Raw genomic sequence first — 6,725 nt, 5'->3', positions numbered from 1 at the left:
AAAGCCCTTTGGGACCTAGGGAGGCCCACACCAACGTGGAGGCCTGTAGGAGCCCTGGCCCAGGAGTGGGTCTCCAACACTTCTCTGCCTCCAACTTTGACATGACGTGACTCTCTGGGCTTCGTTTCCCACCATGCTTATGATGCCCACAGAGGCGTATTCACTTCCAGTTTACCCTTGGGGAAACACAAGTGTTCTGAACTATGACTCACCTCCCAAGAGTCTTGGCATTTCTGCAGCTGTCACAATCCCCATGGGCCTCAGTTTCTTCCTAAATTACATGAGAATCATTCCTACTTCTGGGGTCAAGAGAGACAACCTGAATATCAGGTATTCTCTGGGCAACTGGCCTTTTCTGCTTGGAAGGTCTGGGTCCTCCAAACCCAAACGTGGCCATCGTGTCACTTGAGGAATCTTTGAAATAGAGTTTACAGACTTCTGGAGAGGCCACTACTAGAAATGTAGACATATTTGATTGCCTATTAAAAGATACTATCCACAGAGTAAAGGGGCAACCCATGAAATGGGAGAAAATACTTGCAAATCACATACCCGGATAAGCAGTTAATATCTAGAATATAGAAAAAAGTCCTAAAAGTCAACAACAAAACAACCCAATTTCTAAAATGTACAAAGGACTTGAATAGACATTTCTCCAAAGATCTACACATGGTCAACAAGCACATGAGAAAATGCTCCACATCACTGGTCATTAGGGAAACGTAAATCAAAACCACGATAGGGGCGCCTGGGTGGCTCAATCGGTTAAGCGTCTGTCTTCTGCTCAGGTCATCATCCGGGGGTCCTGGGGTCGAGCCCCGCATCGGGCTCCCTGCTTTGCAGGGAGTCTGCTTCTCCCTCTCCTCTCCGCTCATGCTCTCTCTTGCTCTTTGTCACTATCTCTGTCTCTCTCTCTCAAATAAATAAATAAAATCTTTAAGAAAAAACCATAATAAGTTATCACTTCACACTCATTAAAATGGCCACATATATATAAAACCAACAGAAAATGAGTGTTGATGAGGATGTGAAGAAATTGGAACCCTTGTGCACCACTGGTGGGAGTGTAAAATGGCGCAGCTACTGTAGAAAATAGTATGGAGGGGCCCCTGGGTGGCTCAGATGGTTAAGCCTCTGCCTTGGGCTCAGGTCATGATCTCCAGGTTCTGCGATCGAGCCCCACGTCGGGCTCCCAGTTCAGTGGGGAGTCTACTTCTCTCTCTCCCTCTGCCCCTCCCCCCTGCTTGTGCTCACTCTGTCTCGCTCTCTCTCAAATGAATAAATAAAATCTTTAAAAAAGAAAATAGTATGGAGTTTCCTCAAAAAAATTAAAAATAGAATTACCGTGTGCTCTAGTGACTCCCCTTCTGGGTAGATATTAGCTATCTACTAAAATAATTGAAAGTAGGATCTCAAAGACATAGTCGTACACCCATGTTCATAGCAGCCAAAAGGTAGAAGTAGTTCAAGTGTCCATTGACAGATGAATGAATAAACAAAATGTGGTGTAGACATCCACTGAAGGGTTGTTTAGCCTTAAAAACAAGGAAATTCTGACCTGTTAAGTGAAATAAGCCAGTCACAAAAGGACCAATACTATATGATTCCACTTACATGAGGTACCTAGAGTTGTCAAATTCATAGCCACAGAAAGTAGATCAGAGGTTACCAGGGGCTGAGAGGGAGGGAGGGGGGAGAAGCTTTGTTTCATGAGTACAGAATTTCTGTTTGGGATGATGAGAAAGTTCCAGAGATGGGTGGTGGTGATGGTTGCCCAACATTGTGAATGTACTTAATGCCACTGAATTGTATATTTTAAAGTGGCCGAAGGGGTAAATTTTAGATTTTGTATATTTTACGTCAATAAAAAGAAGTCATTACATATGATAGCATAAAATAATTTGCCCCGCTATGGAATAATTATAAGTCACGGGGAGGAAAGGTACAGCACAGGGAATATAGTCCATAGTATCGTAAGAGTGTTGTATGGTGACAGATGGTAACTAGTGGTGAGCACAGAACAACGTATAGACTTGCCAAATCACCACGTTGTACACCTGAAATTAATGTAGTATTGTGTGTCAATTATGCTTCAATTAAAAATTAAACAAAATAGGGGCTCCTGGGTGATTCTGTCGGTTAAGCATCTGCCTTCAGCACAGGTCCTGGGATCGAGCCCCGAGTTGGGCTCCCTGCTCAGCAGGGAGTTTGCTTCTCCTTCTCCCTCCCCCACACCGCCCCCCCACCCCCGCTTGTGCTCTCTCTCTCTCTCTCAAATAAATAAATAAAATCTTTAAAAATAATTTTGTCCCTCACAAAATCCAAACCTTTCAACCACTTTCCCTCACCACGACTTCCTATTTATTTGCTGCTTTCCCTGGGCAGCAAAACAACTCTCCAAGCTATCTATTCTTGCTGTCTGCTTTCTCCTCCCTTCTCTCCTGAACCTGCTCTGATCCCAATCTGCCCCTACCATTCCCTGAAAGCTGCTCTTGTCAAGGTCAGAAGAGTGACCTTCACATAGCTGTACCCCATGGTCAACCCTCAATGCCATGGACATAGCTGGTCCCTCCTCCAAAGGCACCGTCGTCATGTGACTTGAGGGACACCCATTTGCTGGCTTGCCTCTGGCCTCGTTGGCTCTTCCTTCCATCTCCAGTCTTCCTCTTGTGCGTGAGCTTTCTGTGTTGGAGGGTCCCTCTGTCTACCGTCACCCTTTTGGGGAGCTCTTGGCATCTCATGGTTTTAAGCACCGCATCCAGATGCTGACAGCTCTCACAGTTTTAACTCCAGTCCAGACCTTACCTGGAGTTTCCGATCCACACACATCCATCACCAGTTGGAAGCCTTATGCATGTTTATTTAGACTTACCTCATCCAAAGCCGAACCCCAGCTCTTGCACCCCAGAATGACCCGTTGGTCACCCAGTTGATCTCCGTGTCCCCTCAGGCACCCAGTGAGGCCACCTTTCCCCTCTTGCAGTTGGCTGTGGCCACTGAACAGGTAGAAGCAATGGAAGACCCTTCTAGATCCGGCCCATGGAAGCCTGTCATTTGATCCTCTGCCTGCCCAGGACAATTGCGGAAGGCACAGGTCAAAGATGGCACAGCCTCGGGGCACCGGGGTGGCTCAGTCGGTTAAGCTCTGACTCTTGATTTTGGCTCAGGTCATGATCTCAGGGTCCTGGGATCGAGCCCTACATCGGGCTCCGCGCTCAGCGCAGAGTCTGCTTGAGATTCTTTCCCTCTCCCTTTCCCTCTGCCCCTCCCCTCACTTGCTTGAACTCTCTCTCTCTCAAAGAAAAAAATAAAAAGATGGCACAGCCTCTGCCGGGCGCGACCCTGATGACTGGTGGAGCAGAACCCACAGCGCAACTTATGCCAAGGGGACTTGATGTGAATGAGTAACAAATGTCCATCAGGTCAAGCCACCGGGAGTTCAGGGTGTCCCTTTCTAGCAGCTGGAATACAAATACATAACTGTTGTGTTTTCTTAGATCCGTCCCTTTGGCGTTTCTCTCAACACAGGGCCAAGTATATTAAACTATGTATTTTCTTATTTTATTCCTGATGCTCTGGCATTTGTGTCCTTGCTGACTGAGGACACACTGTCTCTCCCAGGACCAGCCACTTCTTTTTTTTTTTTCTTTAAAGATTTATTTATTTATTTTAGACGAGGCGGGAGGGGCAGAGGGAGAGGGAGAGAGAGCGTCTCAAGCACAGGCCACACTGAGTCCAACGTAAGATCCTGAGATCATGACCTGAGCCGAAATCAAGAGTCCAATGCTTAACCCACTGAGCCACCCAGCCACCCCAGGGCCGTCCAATTCTTAAAGATAACAAAGAGCTCCCCATTTCCCAGTATGCATTCATATGCAAACAACCCATACAGAGCCCCGGGCTTCCAGCTACCTCCTTATCAATTGCTCACACACCAAGCCAATATCCCTCTCCCTGATTACCCCAGGGCAGGGTACCAGACAGCTAGGGACGGCCTCAGGCCCCAAAGCCCACTGAAATTATTTAAACTAGCCAATCCTAAATTCTTTGCCAGGTCCTGACTAGCCATTCCCTCGGAAACCCCAACAAAGACTCTTGGCCTTGCCTTTCCTCTCACTCCTCCTGCCTCCTAGCCCAAACCTGGTGCTCCCCATGTGGCCCTGTGTAACCTGGCATGCCCTTTCCTCCTGGGAAATACAAGTAATAAAAACCTTTCAATGGCATTGGCCTTTCTCTCGTCACTCAATCACCTCTGTAAATTAAAATCCCACAGAGGGGGACGCCTGGGTGGCTCAGTGGGTTAAGCGGCTGCCTTCGGCTCAGGTCATGATCCCGGGGTCCTGGGATCGAGCCCCACATCAGGGTCCTTGCTCAGTGGGGAGCCTGCTTCTCCCTCTGCCTGCTCTGCCTGCCGCTCCCCCTGCTTGTGCTCTCTCTTGAACGAATAAATAAGATCTAAATAAATAAATAAATAAAATCCCAGAGAGAGGGGTGCCTGGCTGGTTCAGTCGGAAGGGCTATGCGACTCTTGACCTCGGGGTCGCAAGTCCGAGCCCCACGTTGGGTGTAGAGATTACTTAAATAACTAAAACTTAAATAAAACAAAAAATAATAAAATTCCTCAGGGAAGAAATGGTAAGGTGACTTTTGACTACCCGGTGGCCACTCCATCCTTTGCAACACCTTGGAGTCACCCTGAACGGCTGTCTTGCTGTTACCATCAGCAAATCCTTTTTTTTTTTTTAAAGATTTTATTTATTTATTCGACAGAGAGAGTGAGAGAGTACAAGCAGGGAGGAGTAGTAGAGGGAGAGAGAGAAGCAGGCTTCCCGCTGAGTAGGGAGCCTGACGCGGAGCTCGATCCCAAGACCCTGAGATCATGACCTGAGCCGAAGGCAGACACTTAACCATCTGAGCCACCCAGGCGCCCCCATCAGCAAATCCTTCTGGCTGTACCGTCACAACCTATGCAGACGAAGACGTCTCCTCACTTCTCTGCTTTGGCACCACGGCCTCTCCCAGGGCTGCAGTGGCCTCTTCACCGCTGTCTCTGCTCGCACGCCTGCCCCTTCGGTCTGCCCGCCAGCCAGCAAAATCCTTTAAAACCGAACCCGGGTCATGTCCCTCCTCTGCTCCCATCATCCAGCGACTCCTCTCTAAGAAAAAGCCAGAATCCTTATCATGACGATGATCCACGAGGTCCCACAGGGGCTGACTCTCCTACGCAGCCCCCACCCCGCCATGGCCATGCCCTTGTCACCTCTGTTCTCACCTCCTCTGGCTCAGCTCCTTGTTGTTTCTCTAGCACAGCTTGCTCACTCCCTGGGGACCCCTGCCCCCCGGGGAATGCTCATCCTCACGCATCTGCTTGGCTCACACCGGCCCCCTCCCAGGTCCTTGCTCACATGTCACCTGCTCACTGCGGGCCAACCTGCCCATCTTTTAAACAACTGCAATCCACCCCCTTCCCCTGGCTGGCACTCCCGGTACCCCCAGGCTCGGCTTTTTCTTTTCCTGTAAGGCTTATCATTTAATACCACATCTGACATTCCGTGAGCTCTTTCTTTTTTTTTTTTTAAAGATTTTATTTATTTATTTGAGACAGAGAGAATGAGAGACAGAGAGCATGAGAGGGAGGAGGGTCAGAGGGAGAAGCAGACTCCCTGCCCAGCAGGGAGCCCGATGCGGGACTCCATCCCGGGACTCCGGGATCATGACCTGAGCCGAAGGCAGTCGCCCAACCAACTGAGCCACCCAGGCGCCCCCGTGAGCTCTTTCTTATGCTGTTATGTATCCCTCCCCTCAATAACACAGGCCGTTCTTGGGATCTGTTGTGCAAGGATGCATCCCAGGCGCACAGAATGGTGGGTGGCTCCGAAGTGTTTGCCCATGAATGAAGGCCCTGATGAAGGTAAGCACTGACCTCCTAAGAAATGATACCATCGCCCCTTATTTTCCCAGAGCCTGAGCTTCTAGATGGAGTGACATTTTCCCTGGCTCTGTCTGCACACAACAGGCTAGCAGTTGCTGTTCTTTTTATTTATTTTTATTTTTTTTAAAGATTTTATTCATTTATTTGAGAGAGAGAGAGAGCATGAGGTGGGGGAGGGTCAGAGGGAGAAGCAGACGCCCCGCTGGAGCCCGAGCGGGACTCGATCCTGGGACCCCGGGATCATGATCTGAGCCGAAGGCAGACACTTCACCGACTGAGCCCCCCAGGCGCCCCTGGCATTTGCTACTCTGACGTCGTGATGCTAAACACCTTGTGTTGCTTCCACCCAGTAGGGACCACGCTCAGTAAACCCACATCTCGAGCCGGAAAGCCCTTCTCTCATTTCTGTGGGAAACCCAATCCTCCCCGCACACCGAAATCACCTGAGAACTTCAAGGCACTCGGCAGGTTGTGAGAGAACAGGTCCGGGGTGCTGCTGGGCAAAAGGACTGTTAAGTGAATTGGGTGATTCTAAGGTGCAACCGGGTTTGAGAAGCAGTGCTCCGAGTCAGTGCCAGTTGGAGAAAGCGTGGAGGGAGGGGGCTATTCATTGAGCAAAAAAGGAGAGGAAAATGAGTACCAATGCTGCGAATGATGAGGCCAGCTGAAAAATCAGAAGGACCAAAAAAAAAAAAAAAAAAAAGAAACGAAACGCAAAAATGAACTTGAATTTCAGCCTATGCTTCTCTACAGATGAAAAGCCTTACAAGTTTTGCTTGCTATGTGCAAGTAG

The sequence above is a fragment of the Leptonychotes weddellii genome, chromosome 15, assembly GCF_054177405.1.
Source record: "Leptonychotes weddellii isolate Sample4059 chromosome 15, ASM5417740v2, whole genome shotgun sequence".
In the NCBI taxonomy this organism is placed as follows: Eukaryota; Metazoa; Chordata; class Mammalia; order Carnivora; family Phocidae; genus Leptonychotes; species Leptonychotes weddellii.
Note: the sequence above shows the minus strand (reverse complement) of the source record.